The sequence below is a fragment of the Podarcis liolepis genome (assembly GCF_965112155.1).
Source record: "Podarcis liolepis genome assembly, chromosome: 6".
In the NCBI taxonomy this organism is placed as follows: Eukaryota; Metazoa; Chordata; class Lepidosauria; order Squamata; family Lacertidae; genus Podarcis; species Podarcis liolepis.
In genome coordinates, this window is record NC_139559.1 from 85,746,527 (window position 1) to 85,762,837 (window position 16,311).

General features: G+C 42.9%; 1 long non-coding RNA gene across 1 annotated transcript in view; it reads right to left on the reverse strand.

Annotated features, from left to right (window-relative positions):
* Positions 1-3,081: 3,081 nt before the first annotated feature.
* Positions 3,082-16,311, reverse strand: part of LOC310708520 — a 223,987-nt gene continuing 210,757 nt past the window's right edge. The window contains exon 2 of the long non-coding RNA XR_014527081.1: positions 3,082-3,131. This is a non-coding gene — a long non-coding RNA (uncharacterized lncRNA). The remainder of the gene's footprint in view (positions 3,132-16,311) is intronic.

Genomic DNA, 16,311 nt, shown 5'->3' on the forward strand with positions numbered 1-16,311 from the left:
ATCTCTCCAGCTAAGTGCAGCAGCTTAAGTAGCCCCTCAGCAGCCAATAGCCAACCCAACTGACCAAATTTCTGCCCCAGCAACAGAGGGGCAACCAATGGGGAGTTGTGGCCATCCAAATGGTCCCGCCCCACAACGGGGAGGCAGTTTACGGTGATGTCATGATGAAAGACATGATTTCCCTCAACAGCCATGCATATAGATGTGATCACAATGTACATATGAACTCTGCATTTTAAGAATAGAGTCGGTATCTAATGATTTAATGGATTGTTGGAGGAACCATTTCTGAAGTTACAGCACCAGTGCAAATTGTGGTCACAGAGCCATTTCAGTTTTCTTGAGACTTTTCCATCCAACACTTTTTCTTTTGTCCCCATTTGTTTTAATGCTAGGTGTTGTTGTTCTTTAATATATATATATATATATATATATATATATATATATATATATATATGCTTTCGTAGATTTTCACGGGTACAGGAATGCAGGTTTTGGTGTCTTCGGGTGTCTTCCCGTGTAAGAGTTGGGGTGTCTAGGCGACGTTTCGACGAGGTCTCACTCGTCATCTTCAGGCTGGTGCTTTCGAGCCGAAAGCACCAGCCTGAAGATGACGAGTGAGACCTCGTCGAAACGTCGCCTAGACACCCCAACTCTTACACGGGAAGACACCCGAAGACACCAAAACCTATATATATATATATATATATATATATATATATATATATATATATATATAAATAATATATTTGCTTTCGTAGATTTTCACGGGTACAGGAATGCAGGTTTTGGTGTCTTCGGGTGTCTTCCCGTGTAAGAGTTGGGGTGTCTAGGCGACGTTTCGACGAGGTCTCACTCGTCATCTTCAGGCTGGTGCTTTCGGCTTCTTGTTACTGGAACAGAGCAGGATCTCAGTGTTTGAGTTCCTATAAATACTGTTGAGGGGGTGTGGTGTATAGCCTCCAACGTTCTGGGCAGAGAGGAAGTTCCCAGGTTAGTGTGCCTTTTCTTCTTTTGTTCCTTAATTACTTGAGGGATATCTTGAGTGATTTCTTGAGTGATATTCTGAGTACCACTTAGGTGGGTCATTAGGTGTGGATTAGTTGCTAAAGCTTTCGTGTCTTGACCTCTTGAGCTTGTGAAGAGTTTTTCTGAGAAGATGGCTGTACTGCACTTAGTTGTGCTCTGGCTTGGCTTCGTGTATAGGGGCGAGTTGTGGTTTTGTGCCCTGTGCCAGCCAGATCTGAAAGCACCAGCCTGAAGATGACGAGTGAGACCTCGTCGAAACGTCGCCTAGACACCCCAACTCTTACACGGGAAGACACCCGAAGACACCAAAACCTGCATATATTATATATATATATATATTATATATATAACAGGTATTTTAAAGTTCATGCTGCTTTATTTAAACAACACTCTGCTAATGTCACTCGATCAGTTATGCATTCCCATGGTTATTCTCCTCCTCTCATCCACTTTTTCCTTAAGAGTGTGATTCTGTTTTATTATACGGGGCTGCCTCATTTTAAAATATGTATTGAAAGAAGAAATACCAAAAGCAATTTCACACACTGTTTCCTTAGTGTACTCATTTTCATTGCTGGTTGTTTTTTTTTTTAAAGTTTTTAAAAAGGGAGCACAATTTCCAATTAGAATTCTTCTTTTGGAAATTTACTGGGTCAGTAAACATTGGTAAAATAACAGAATAGGCAATTGAATCGGCGTGTTAGTCTTCATTTCTTTTACCAGGTCTGCCTTCCAAAACGGCGAATAATATGTAATTAATAGAAGAAAACCGGCAGCATGCATTGTCATATTGCGAGTTACAGATATGAGGGACAATGAGGATATGCTGCAGAATTTATTACAGTCGTACCCTGCAAAATAAGCTTATTTGTGTATCAAATGAAACACGGCACCAATTTGAAAGCTGTTGGGAGGAATATCTGTACAGAAGTACAAAAGCTGAATGCTCTTCTATGTAGATTGCTCATGAAACATCCATTTGGTGTATATATGATGAATAGCACTCCATCTTATTTAGAAATAACTGCATCTTAAAATGCACCATAATTACAGATACTACTCTTTTTAACAGGTAAAGGAATGCCCGTAAGTGACTGTTTATAGAGATAATGATGATGGGTTTCAACCCATATTTAGTTATTCAGGTGGCAATTGACAAATGGTTCTCTGTACTTTGAATATGCCATATCCCTTTCATCAAATTTATTTTATTTATTTTTTTTAAAAAAATAATTAAATCACCCTGCACCCAAAAATAAATTCCAGAGTGGTATGCAAAGAAAAATAAAACAATAGAAACGTTATAGCAAGAAGCCAACAATGGAATAATAATAATAATAATAATAATAATAATAATAATAATAATAATAAATTTTATTTATATCCCGCCCTCCCCAGCCAAAGCCGGGCTCAGGGCGGCTAACAACAATAAAACAGTACAAAAGTACAACATAAACAACATTCTAAAATCATTCATTATAAAAATTAATTAATTAAAAATAAGGTTAAAATGAATAAAAGCATTCAGCCAGTTCAAAATAACATAATGTAAAATGCATGGGCAAATAAAGAAGGATTAAAATAATACAGTGTTAGCTCCTGATGTGTATCCCATGGAAGGGCATTCCACAATGGGGGCACTGCATCAGGAAATACTCTCTCTTCTCTACATCTATATCTTCTCCTCCCTAGGCAGTTATCTTTCCAAAAGGGCCAACACTGATGCTGAAATCCAGCATCGCCTGAGCTCTGCAAGTGCAACTTTCTCCCGATTGAAGCACAGAGTATTTGAGGACCAGGACATTCACAGGGAAACCAAAATGCATGTTGACAAAGCTATTGTACTATCAACCTTACTATATGCTTGTGAAACTTGGGTCACTTATAAACACCCTTCCCAATTCCTTGAAAGATTCCATCAATGGTATCTCCGAAAAATTTTACACATCACTTGGGAAGACAGGCGAACTAATATCAGTGTACTGGAAGAAGCAAAGATCACCAGTGCTGAAGCAATGATTCTTCAACATCAACTTCGTTGGACTGGTCATGTTGTGCGGATGCCTGATTATCGTCTTCCAAAGCAACTACTCTATTCCGAACTTAAAAATAGAAAGCATAATGCTGGTGGTCAACAAAAGAGGTTTAAAGACTCTCTCAAGGCAAAAATAAATAAATAAATGTAGTATAAACACTGACAACTGGGAAACACTGGCCTGCGAGTGCTGCAGTTGGAAAACAGCCTTTACCAAAGGTGTCATGGGCTTTGAAGACACTCGAACTCAAGACGCAAGGGAGAAATGTGCTAAGTGGAAGGCACACTTGGCAAATCCACACCATGATCAACTCCCGCCTGGAAACCAATGTCCCCACTGTGGAAGGACATGTGGATCCAGAATTGGCCTCCACAGTCATTTACAGACTCATCATTAAAACCGTGTTTATGGAAGACAATCTCACTCGGTTACAAGCGATCGCCAAAGAAGAAGAAGAAACACAGAGAAGTGCTTCTTCCGATGAACATATGGGCAGGCTGGTCTGGAAGGAGATGCTGTTTCAGATATTTGGGCCACTGCTAGTTCAGACCCCATTCGTGTATATGGGAGTTTCTTAGCAAACTGGTGCGATCAGTAAGAAGCAAAATAGCACCACTGATTTCCAAATTTACAATACACCTTAGAAATTGAATTGAATTGACTGTGTTTGACATGACCATCTACTAGCGAAAAATAGGTATCAATCAAAATGCAAGAAGTATATTAAGGGGCAGGGGGAGTTTCAATTTTGGTGATGTGTGGTTTATCAAACACATTATGGCAGGTTATACAACCATTTCAAATTGCATAGCCTGTGCTCAAACAATAGAATAGAAAGGAATAAAAGTGTGCACTCAATGGGACAAGATTATAAAAAATGGATGCCATAAGTTCCAGAGGGTTTAGAAACCGAGAGCATCCATAAACTCTAAGCTGACCCTCTGGCTTCTGAGTTTGGGTGGACTTTATTCATTTTTGTTTCTTTTCTAGCGGTAAGAAGCCTCTGAGCCAATGTGTTTTTCAGTCTTGAACAATTTTTGGTCTTTGTCAGAAAACAAAATTCAAATCTGCTACACTTTTCTGTCATTATTTCTTCTTCTTCTTCTTCTTCTTCTTCTTCTTCTTCTTCTTCTTCTTCTTCTTCTTCTTCTTCTTCTTCTTCTTCTTCTTCGCCATGGACCTGATCTTGGGGATAGGAGTAGCACAATATAAAACCCAGCGTCAGGGCTGTATTGAAGGCAACTGCTGGTTTTGAGCCGAAACCCCAAAGAACCCGATCTGCAAATCCAGACTGAGGACATTTTCCAGTGTATTGTGACTCGGGTCAAATTCCACCCATGAATTTCCTAGCTAGTTCAGTTTATTTCCTATTGCGGGCCAGGAAAACACCTGTGCCATCCCTAGCCTGAAGGATCAGGTAGGTAGTGTGACCTTCCAGACCAAAACCAACAGTACCAATACGATGAGTTGATGCACATAGAGAGCTATAAGCTCAGCTAACTAGCAAGGCTTAAAAGCCTTGTGCCTTATCTTGTGCTAGGAGCAACTTTAGTCCCAAGGTTGTAAGCAACATTCCTAAGTGTCTACATTTGACAATGAGACATGCTGTGCTGAAATGTGCTAACCCCCTCAGGCAGAAAGGAATGCAAAGAGACCACGTGCAGTGGGAGCTCCTTAGAGAGAGAGTCCTTTGTTTCCTTGCCTAATGAATATGTAATGAAGGAAAGACCATACATGGTATAATTAGTATTGTGTTATAACTAGATTGGAGGAAGTTTGTGCATATGTATTGCTTTAACAGATAACAGCTATGTATATTAAGCAGGACGTGGGTGGCACTGTGGGTTGAACCACAGAGCCTAGAACTTGCCAATCAGAAGGTCGGCGGTTCGAATCCTCGCGACGGGGTGAGCTCCCGTTTCTCAGTCCCTGCTCCTGCCAACCTAGCAGTTTGAAAGCACGTCAAAGTGCAAGTAGATAAATAGGTACCGCTCCGGCGGGAAGGTAAACGGCGTTTCCATGCACTGCTCTGGTTCACCAGAAGTGGCTTAGTCATGCTGGCCACATGACCCAGAAGCTGTATGCCAGCTCCCTCGGCCAATAAAGTAAGATGAGCGCCGCAACCCCAGAGTCGGTCACGACTGGACCTAATGGTCAGGGGTCCCTTTACCTTTACCTATATTAAGCAGGCCCCACGCTTTTGGTCTTGCTCAGCTTTTGGAGAGTGACCCCACTGAGCCATTATTGCTAGCAATAAACACCCTTTGTTTTCTCACTGTCGCGTGGAGATCTCCTTCAGCCTCAAACATTAATTTTGCTACAGAGCTATGTCATTGAGCTTGTCGACACCTTATTCTCATTTTACCCCCATACTTTATTTTGTGTCTCAGGGCTCATCCACTCTTCTGCTTGTGCCATGCCTAGAAAGCATTGTCCCAAGTGGTTTTCTGTTTGACCCGCACTTTCTAGGAAAGGGTCCAAATAATTTCCCCCTTAACCTGCTCCTTTTATGCTGTTACAGAGAGCCCCCCAAATTCCACCCACTTTTGCTGGGAGCAGCATCGTGTGAGTGAAACTTTGCTTATTGAACATGCCCCCTAGCAGAACCTTCGTTAGGATCTTAGTCCCTAGTTTCTGATTTCTAAGACTATAACTCATCTAGGAACCCTGAACTGTGCTCTTCTGGTATCCACACTGCCCCTTGGTCCATCTTTCAAACCCGTGGCCTGGTGCCCAGGGCCAGATTTAGGTTTGATGAGGCCCTAAACTACTGAAGGTAATGGGGCCCTTTATATGTCCAGCTGTCCTTTGTCAACAACAAATTGTCACTGTTTTTTTGTCTTGAATATATGCTATATGGTAAATTATGGACCTAATAGGTATCTAAAGCCATTTGCACATAACAAAATATGTATTTTATCAAAGTAATTGTTGAACTGAAATACAATTAAGAAGAAGACCGCTGTCAGTTAAGTCCAGTTGCAGATGACTCTGGGATTGTGGCGCTTATTTCACTTTACATACCGAGGGAGCTGGCGTTTGTCCACAGACAGTTTTTCCGGGTCATGTGGCCATCATGACTAAGCCGCTTCTAGTGCAAAGGAACACCAAAACCAGAGCAGCGCTCGGAAACACTGTTTACCTTCCTACCGGAGCGGTACCTATTTATCTACTTGCACTTTTTGGCGTGCTTTTGAAGGTTGGCAGGAGCTGGGACTGAGCAACGGAAGCTCACCCCGTCGCGGGGATTTGAACCGCCAACCTTCTGATCGGCAAGCCCAAGAGGCTCAGTGGTTTAGAACATACCGCCACCCGCGTCCCTTCAGTATATTAATAGTGAAATACAATTAAGAAGAAGTATATTAATAATATTACTTACATCATAGGAGCCTACACAACACAAAACACTGTTGATGTATGTAGGTTTTAATTTATTTGTTTTCTATCTTCTATTTTGGAAATGTACACCCAGGTTTTTGTTTTTTCCAGTTCTTGCACCTCTGCATTCTGCATCATGACAGGTGGCAGCTATGTTGTGGAACACCTGCTCCCCCTGGTTAGGGATTTCCCCTGCTGCTGATGCTTCCACTGCCTTCATCTCCGCGTTTCCCCCTTCTCAGTCTCTTCCACCTGAGCCCACTCATTCACTGTCTTCCTTTCCTTTGTTCTGCTTCTCCCTCTCTCTACTGGATATCTCCACGCAGCCTCCATCAGCCTCATCTTTTCTCTTTCTCTGCCACATATTTCTCTGCAACAGCCTTAATTAATTGGATCGTCGTTTGTGCTCAAACCTTTTTTAAAAGGTTATATTTATCTGTCTATCTACACATGCACACACATGTAGGCTGCAGTAACTGCACTTCATATTAGCTCAAACTTTTAAGTAATTAATTGACTGATTAATTACAAACACATTAAGCTACTCCAAGAACTTCTTAAATATCAGATGTTATCAAATTTTATCATGAAATCTTAAAGCCGTTTTGTGTAATTTCTATAAAAATTACAAAAAATGTACTGTTAAATATTTATTCTAAAGTTCTAAGTAGAGTAAAAAATGGAAGAAAGGGGAGTCTATGATTAATTCAAATACTTTCCCATTGATCCTAGTAAATTCCTCTTAACATTAATTACTTCCTATAGCAGCATACAATTAATCCCTAGATCAGTTGTGCCCAGTTCTCCCCTCCCCCCTTCATATATTGAATCATTGGGTTGCGTGTCGAGGTCCCCAATCCACCCCCCAAAATAACTCACAACGGACACGTAAATTTTTGTTTAAGATTTTTGGCATGATTTTGGCCACAACTTTATTAAAATACAAACTGTGAGTGGTTGTTTAGGCATTGGTTAAGACTATCTGTCCCCCCACCTGGGGACAGAACTGACTTCCGGGCACCACCAAAAGACATTGCGGGGGAAAGCAAGTCGGGGAGAAATGGAGCTGAGTCACAGACCCTCAGTTCTCACCCGCCTGCTCCCTGAAGGCTTGCCGGCCCTAGTCCCATTCCAGGGATTGGACAAAAAGATGGCAAGCCCCAGGATTCCTTTAACGGACTTCCCTTTCCGCAGCAACCATGGAGGGGCAGGCCCAGCCTATCCTAACCCCTCCTCCACCAGTTTTATAACCAATGCCTAACCACAACCTTACAAGTTGTGACGATTTGCTATGCAGTAGGCAAAAACCACCCAGCCAGCCAATTTGCCAGGTGGAAAAATTCCTACCAGGCCCCTGCTCAAAGGCAGACGACCCCATGACAGGCATAGCAAGGTCAACGCAACAACCCCTTACTCTAGGGTGGGTGGGCGGGTGATCCGTTGCACGCAGCAAAAGAGAAAGTACAAGGCTGCGTGCAGAGTATTTAAACCTTTTACCCCTCCCACCAAAATTGCAACATAACTTTCCCCCCAGCAACTCAGCAATCCAATCACTGCCCCCTGGCCATCTTGGAGAACTTACCCAGCAACAAAGGGGGTAGCTCAGTAGACCCCACCGCAACACGTGCTCTCCCTGAAGGAGAACACGCTTTCCATTTGTTCAGTCCAGCTCTCATTGTTTTAGAAACTCAATATACCGGCCAGCTTACTGTTCCCAACATTTTCCTTATTAATTCCTTTTTCATACTGCAACTCTGCTTCCATGTCATTTCATTTTCTTGGTCAGAGTGGGTAATAACCCTTTGATTTTTTGGTCTGTTTTGCTGCCTGGCGACCCTACAAGGACCTAATGTCACCATGCATACCCATGCTGTGTTTCTATCAATTGATGAAATATTCTCGTTTCTGGGCCAGCTCTGTCAAACAGTCCCCCAGCAGGAATATTGCCAGGGTCACATTGAGAAGAGGTTCTCCTGGCACCTGAGGTAAATTCCCCAGTCATCTGTTGTTGCTGAAGGGCATGCTCCCTGAATGCATACATAGTGTGCAGATACTTACATCGCAAATAAGTGTGCCATTCTTGTCCATGGTGTTGTGATGCCTTATAGGAAAGTTGCAAGGGAAAGTCATTTATCCCACTTTTCCAGTATAGAAGTTGCTGTTTTGGGGACATTTGAGAAAGTGGTAGGCAGCTGGACTGGAGATGGATGAGATCGCTTGGTGGAACTGACAACCAGATTTGGCTTCCTATATCTGCAGGATTCCTGGCAGCCCTTCCATCTTCTGTTAATCTAAGCTTGGTGGCATCTGCTGCGACCCGTTCCCATCAGGTGAGCTGGAAAGCCAACGATAACAGCTATGGTGGAACCAGAATTTAAAAGAAATAGAATCAAATCTCATTTGACTGAATTCTGTGTCTTGTTTCTTGGTTGCTCCTAGCACTGGCTAAAGTAGGAAAGAAAATTAATCACTTATCCTTTTAATTCATTCATTCATCACTTTTTAATTCATCAAGCACCTTGGTCACAATGTAACGCAAATGTAACTTCCCAGGGAGGGAGCTCTGTTGAACACAGTGGCACTTTACTTCAAAGTAAACATGTTTTGGGTTGTGCGACACTGTGCTCATTGGATCCTAGTATCATTAGCTCTGCAATTAAGTTAAATTCTTCCACCATACACGTTCATTGTCATGTTCTCTGTGCATCCCTGAATGGTGAAAATTCCAGGGAAAGCAATAAGGCTTGGCTTCCTTTTGGAGCAGATATCTTGGAAAACTTAGAATGTTTGATTCAATTCAATCAAACTGAATACTTGTTTCAATTACAAATATGCAAATAGAGTATAGGTGGAAAGAATCAGGGAATGGTATCTGTGCTCATAGGTGCTTCCAGAGTTCACAGTTAGCCCTCATCACTTTCTCCTTCTGCTGTGTCCGCTGTTGTTGTTGTTGTTGTTGTTGTTGTTGTGTGTGTTCCTCTTTGGGAAACTGAAACTTCTTTCAACACACACACACACACACACACACACACACACACACACACACCTTTTCTTACATTTCAGAGAAATATTCAACTGTTTGCTAGCCTTTGGCTCTATTTAGAGACATTCCCTTAGCCACCCAAGATTATTAAGATGCTATTTCCCAAACAAAAGATGTGGCTGGCAGGTAAATTTAAGGTAAAGGTAAAGGACCCTTGGACAGTTAAGTTCAGTCAAAGGCAACTGTGGGGTTGCGGCGCTCATCTCGCTTTTGAGGCCGAGGAAGGTGGCGTTTATCCACAGACAGCTTTCCGGGTCATGTGGTCAGCAGGACTAAAACGCTTCTGACGCAACGGGACACCATGACGTAAGCAAGAGTGCATGGAAACACCGTTTACCTTCCCGCCACAGCCGTACCTATTTGTCTACTTGCACTGGTATGCTTTCAAACTGCTAGGTTGGCAAGAGCTGAGACAGACAATGGGATGCTCAGTGGTTTAGGCAGAAAGATAGACAGAATGTGCCTGGTATACAAACAACTAGTACCTGGATAGATTTTTTGTCATACTAACTTGCCTATGTTATACATAAGTTGCTCCTACAAGTTTATTATTTAATTAAACAACAAAAGGACATTGCTTAGGAATAATAATAAAAAGTATGTCTTCCCTCTCCCTTCATTTACTCACATACAACTGGTAAATTTGGCATAAATGTAATTCCCATACTTCCTCAGAGGGGTTTTAAGAAAGGTGTTCCAATTACAATTTCACATTTTTCACATTTAACGTTCAGGTCTTGACAATTCTGGGTCCCATATGCTTCTTGTCACTGCCTATAATTACGCTGTCAGTGTCTGCCAGTTATCCTAAGTGTTACTTAAGTATTACCCCCGCCCTTGCTTTTTTTTAAAAAAAGCAAATAATACATTACTGCTCTTTTAAAGGCAAATGCAATTATTTTAAGCTATGGAACAGTGTTCGCTTTTAAGGTGAGGGGAGGGGCCATAGCTCGCTAGGAAAGCATGTGTTTTGCATACATGCAAATTCCACTTTCAAACCACAGCATCTCCGGGTAGGATGGGGAAACACTTGGGATTTGGTACCTATCAGTGGAGACAACAGTGAGACAGATGAATGAGGATGGTTTTGTTGTTGTTGTTTGTATAAGTCAACTTCCTAACATCTACTTTCTCTTTCGCCAGGATCTCTGCATGCGTTCTCCATTATGCCATTTGATTCTTACAAATGTTGCTTTTGCTGCAGGGATCACCGTCTCTTTGAATTGTAAAGACAGTGCATATCAACACAACAAACGCATACTGGTTTTATATCAGTGTAAGTGTTAGGACAGGGACGTCGGTGGTGCTGTGGTCTAAACCACTGACCCTGCAACGGGGTGAGCTCCCATTGTTTGGTCTCAGCTCCTGCCCACCTAGCAGTTCAAAAGCACGTCAAAGTGCAAGTAGATAAGTAGGTACCACTTTGGCGGAAAGGCAAACAACATTTCCATGCGCTGCTCTGGTTCGCCAGAAGCGGCTTAGTCATGCTGACCACATAACCCGGAAGCTGTACGCCGGCTCCCTCGGCCAGTAAAGCGAGATGAGCACTGCAACCCCAGAGTCATTTGCGACTGGACCTAACGGTCAGGGGTCCCTTTACCTTTACCTAAGTGTTAAGACTTAAATAGTTCTAATAAATAAGAGCCAGTAAGAGCACTGTGAATTATTTGTTAGTGATCCTAATTCCCTCTCACAGAGTTTTTTGGAGAGGTCGAACGAGTGTTCAACCTGTGGAAATTGGTGGGGTCTATTTCCCTGTAGAGTGGTATATAATTGCTTGTGCTGCAAACCCAAACTGATAACCAGCAAATATTTCACTTGATGTGGAAATGCCCCACAGCCCAGTTGAGAAACCTTTCACCCCTTACCCTGAATCATAAATAGCCTCAAACTTTTTCTTTATTTATTGCACAAATAGTTGACACTGATAAAAACAACACTGAAAGCATCTTCCAAAGGGGATCTTCAAGACTCCAAACAAGTGGGCAGGGGGTGATCATGATTTCCCACCAAATCTTGTTTGTCCAAATGCTGAGAAACTGCCCCAGTCCATCAGACTGTAACCTGTAGAAAGGCATTTCATACAGGTGGGTTCACTTGTCTTTGTGGCCTATAATTTCCTCGGCCTTTCAGCTTATGGTGAGGCTAAAAAAAGCTTTCCTTCCAGAAGACTTAGTTTGTTAAGCAGTGCAAATTACTTTTTTTTTTTTTAAGCAGTGCAAATTAGAACAGAAACTGGGCTAGACTTGAATTTAAAAAGCACTTTCTGCATATGTGATGAACCCTTGTTTTACATTTCAAATTGCAGAAAAGCTTCTGGGGAGAATTATCTTTTGTTTGTTTTGTGTTACATTTGGAAAGGGATGGGAATGTATGAGGACCCTTGAGATGTTGTTGGGACTCCAGCTTCCATCAGCTCCAACCGGCATGGCCAGTGGTCATTTTATCATGTATATTTTATGGTGTGGCTCACCCTGAGATTTATGGATGAAGGGCAATATACAAATTTAATAATAAGCTGTCCACCAGCAGCTAAAGGGTATCGGGTTCGTCATCTCTGCATTATCAGCCAGTCAAATCTGTAGCCCAAGCCAGCTATTAGTAAATTTTGAAGACATCACTACACCATTGCCATAAGTGCTTAATGTATGCAAATGTCTGCCACATTGGGGTAAAAGCCAAGTGAGTAGGAAAGAAAGAAAGATTTGGCAATATGTAGCATATTATTGCATATTCTTTTGCTACTCACTGCGGTAAAATTAACATCAAATGAGTTTTCACGGTTAATAGAGAAGTAAAAGTTTACTACATTGAAAAAACTTTTTTTTTTTTTTTGCAAGCATGGCACTTAAAAGAAACTGCTTGCAATAAACTGATAATAATCTCCAATTATTTAAATGGTACAACTGCAGAGCAGCTATATAATACCGAACTCATATGGCATGATAAGGTAACAGTATCAAATATATCTGAAAATGGCCATTATGCCATGTCTCCTCTGGAATGCAGGGGTTTTTTTCTACAACCCTGTAAAAATGAACATTATCCTTATCATATAAATGCAGTACTTTATTTCTGCACTTGGATTTTTTTTTGCAGTGGTTTTAACCCACCAGATAAGTGGTCAGCATCTAACTTTTATGGGTAGCTCTTTGGAAAATGAGGGCAGATGGCCAATTACTTTCCACCTCAACACCTGTATGTGTGTACACACACACACACACACACACACACACACACACACACACACACACACTTACTTTCCATAGTGATGTACTGGTCAGGTTGGTCCTCCCCCACTTCGTTTTGGTCATGTGTTGCCAAATAACATTTGTCTATACTGGCTCCTACTGGCTTCTTTGTACAGTGGTACCTTGGTTTACAACCATAATCCATTCTGGAGGTCCAGTTGTAAACCAAAACAGGTTGTAACCCAAGACACGCTTTTGCCAATGGGGCCTCCAAAAAAAGAAAGGGTTGTAATCCAAAAAAAGGGACATGCACTTCCGGGTTTGACGTGGTTGTAATCCAGAACGGTTGCAAACCGAGGTACCACTCAAACCCTATTACACATAAACCTTTCCATCCAGTCATAAAATCAGTAAAAGTATACGTCAGCATATACATACATCAGCATATATATCACGAATGAGAAGGACATGGGATCATGCCACTGAGCCTTGCCTCATTTTTTTATCTATGTGCTAACTATGTCCTCTGCCAGCTGCATTGCTGGTGACCATGCAATGTGGTTCTATGCATGAACCGGTGAACCCATTTAGAGCTGCTTTGCATGACTGAAAAACAGGACCAGTTGGGCATAAGCCATGGTGGTGGTGGCTGAGGGTAGCTTTGTCCCATAACTCTCTTTTTAAAATGTGAGGTGGTCTGGGTCCCATCTTTGGCCAGCTGGCAACTTCTACTCTCCTATTGTGTGGACAGGCGGAGTCCTCCCAACCCCAGACGACCCCCCAGAGGAATAATGACTCAAGACAACGTGCTATGGGATTAAAATTGGCCACAACTTTATTAAGTTTCAGTTGAAAGGAGACCTTGGCTCAGGCATTGGGCGTTTATCCTTCCCAGTCCCTGGCTGGGGATCTGGGAGACATCAGGGTTATCCAGAATGTGTGTGTGTGTGGGGGGGGGTTTAGGCTGGCTCTGGAGAACATATGTTCAAGCAGAGAGCCCTCCCCCCGTTTTGCCACCATTGGAGGGGAGAGCAATGACAACCTCTTGACGTATGGCCAATGCCCCCCTCAAGACCCCTTTAATAGGGAACCCTGGTATCACTGCTGCAAGGGGGACGTGGGTCACCGCTTCATGCCCCCCCCCCCATTTAGGAAGATCGACTAAAGGATTCCACCCAAGGCCTGAAACCACCAAAGTTGTGACATTTTGCTACGGGAAAGACAAAACCTGCCAATGCAAGAAAATTCCTTTCTGGCCCTTCAACAGCAACCCTGACGTAGCAGCGCCTGCGTACCTGTGGAGAAGAGGTTAACCTGCAAAAGAAGACTTTACTGAGGGAGGGGAGGGTGGAAGAAGCTCTGGAACCGACTGCCACTTCACAGGTAAGATTCACCTTCTGTTGTGTGGGCAGGGCGTTCCCTCCCCTTACCTGGCCAATCCCCTGGCAATGCCTCCCCAGGCAGGATTGGACGATTGGCTGAGGTAAGCGGAGACCTCCAGGTATCCAGCCTGGGGAGGATGAAGCCAGCTCGAACTACCAGGAGCCACACTGGGATCTCATTTGATGTGAGGAGTGGTCATTCTCCTCAATGCACACTAGCTTCTTTTTTTCTAATTGGCAGCAATGGGACAGAGTTTCCTGATTGGCTTTCTTATAGGTCCAAGCATTTGACTTGGCTTCCATCTTTCCATGTTCCAACTCGGTTTTGTCAGTTCCGATGCACTGGGCAGGGATCTAAAGCCAGAAGGAAGCTGGTGGTTCCTGACACGATCCTTCTAATGGGACGTTGGGGCAGTACCCTAGCCAAGGAGCCTCAGTACCTTCCACACCTTCTGGTTGGTCATAGCAGATCACAGGAATGAGCAAAGCTGACTTTCATTCCCTTAACACAGGCTTCCTCAACCTCGTGTTGGAATCTCTGTTTGACCGAGCTGATAAGGCTCATATTCGGAATCGCCTTCCAACGATTAATTGACGACCTGATCCTTTGATAAGGCCTCAGGCACGTTGTCCCAGCAGAGCTCCCAAAACAGCAAGCAGATGAGATAGTATGAGCTACATTGCTATGCTTTATTTTCTAGCTACGCAGAGAGCAAAGAAATATAGATCCTCTCCCTGTGAGAGCAGAGAGCAACTGAACAAAGGAACAGGAAATCACTAACGTCACATCCCATCTCCCTTTCCTGTGAGACTGCAAGGTCTCTGGAATGTAAACAGAGTCCTGTGACTCCCAGCAGCTGCTCAGTAAGAAACAGAAACTAACACCTCGGCCCTCCCGATGTTTTGAGACTACAGTTCCCAGCATCCCTGACCACTGGTCCTGCTAGCTAGGGATCATGGGAGTTGTAGGTCTGCCTTAACACCTCCCGGCAATCAGGCAGGATACCACTGGCAGCAGGGACACTGCCATAATGTTTTGGTCTTTTGCCTATGACATGCCAATATCCATCGGGGAGCTATACATATACAAGCATTGCAGCCCGATTTGCCTCAGTGCTTGCACCTGCTCTTGTTCTCCCCCCTGTCCTGCTCCATTTCAAGCTGTGGGCAAGATGTTAAAGAGAGAAAAAATGAACCAGTGGTTAAGAGCAGTGAGTTATCAGTCCACTGAAGGCAGTAAATACTGTGCATTGACTTCAGGAGAAGGAGTGCACTACACATTTTATTTTACAGCCCGCTGTAAGACTTGAAATAGAGCACTTGGCCTCCTGCAATATGTGCGATCAAGACAACAGCCTCATAAAACTGGACAAAGAAAAAAAGCCAGCTGATTTTTTATTTATTTTGCATAAAGAATTTCAACAGACTTTTTTTGGAAGGAAACGACAAGAAGTAACCAGCAGCCAGGTAAATTACTTCTGGTAGCTGGGTGGTGAACACTATTTATTAATTTTATGAATGCACATATGAAAAGTTCTTCTGGTTTGGCATAGCTTCCCCGCTACATATTGCCACATTTCCTGTTTCCACTGATATTTCTCTCTTCCTACGTCTGTTTCAAGCTTCTCCCGTCACCTCTTGCAAGTGAAGAGATGGGGAAACTGTACACTTGTGTGATCTCGTTTCTTAGCAACCTCCCCGCTATTTCTCCTCCCCTCCACACACAACTTTTCACATATTCTAGAAGCAGCTAAAAAAGCATACAAGATCGAACAGCTGCACTGCCTTTGTGAGATTCCTTCTTGTCCTCAGCCTTCCAGAAACTAAGGTTTCCAGGGATATGTGAAACTCCACAGAGAAACTTTGATAGCCTTTTAGAAACCCATTTGCTTCTCTTGTTTCTCACGCGTCTATCTTGTTTAGGGATGGGCTGAGCAACTAATTTGAACCCATTTGGGTCTTGTTGGTGCTCCATTCCATCTTCTTCCTTTCCATTCCATGCCACTGAATCCCATTCTATCCCATTATACATCTTTTGATTACATTATGTGTGCACTTTTACTGTAAAAGGTGCTCTTTTCAGTGCATTCACCAGTAAAATACTACAGTGGTACCTCAGTTTATGAACTTAATCCGTTCCTGAAGTCAGTTCTTAAAACAAAACGGTTCTTAAACCAAGGTGCGCTTTCCCTAATGAGGTCTCCTGCCACCAGTGCCCTTCCACTGTTCAGATTCCATTCTTAGACTGAGGT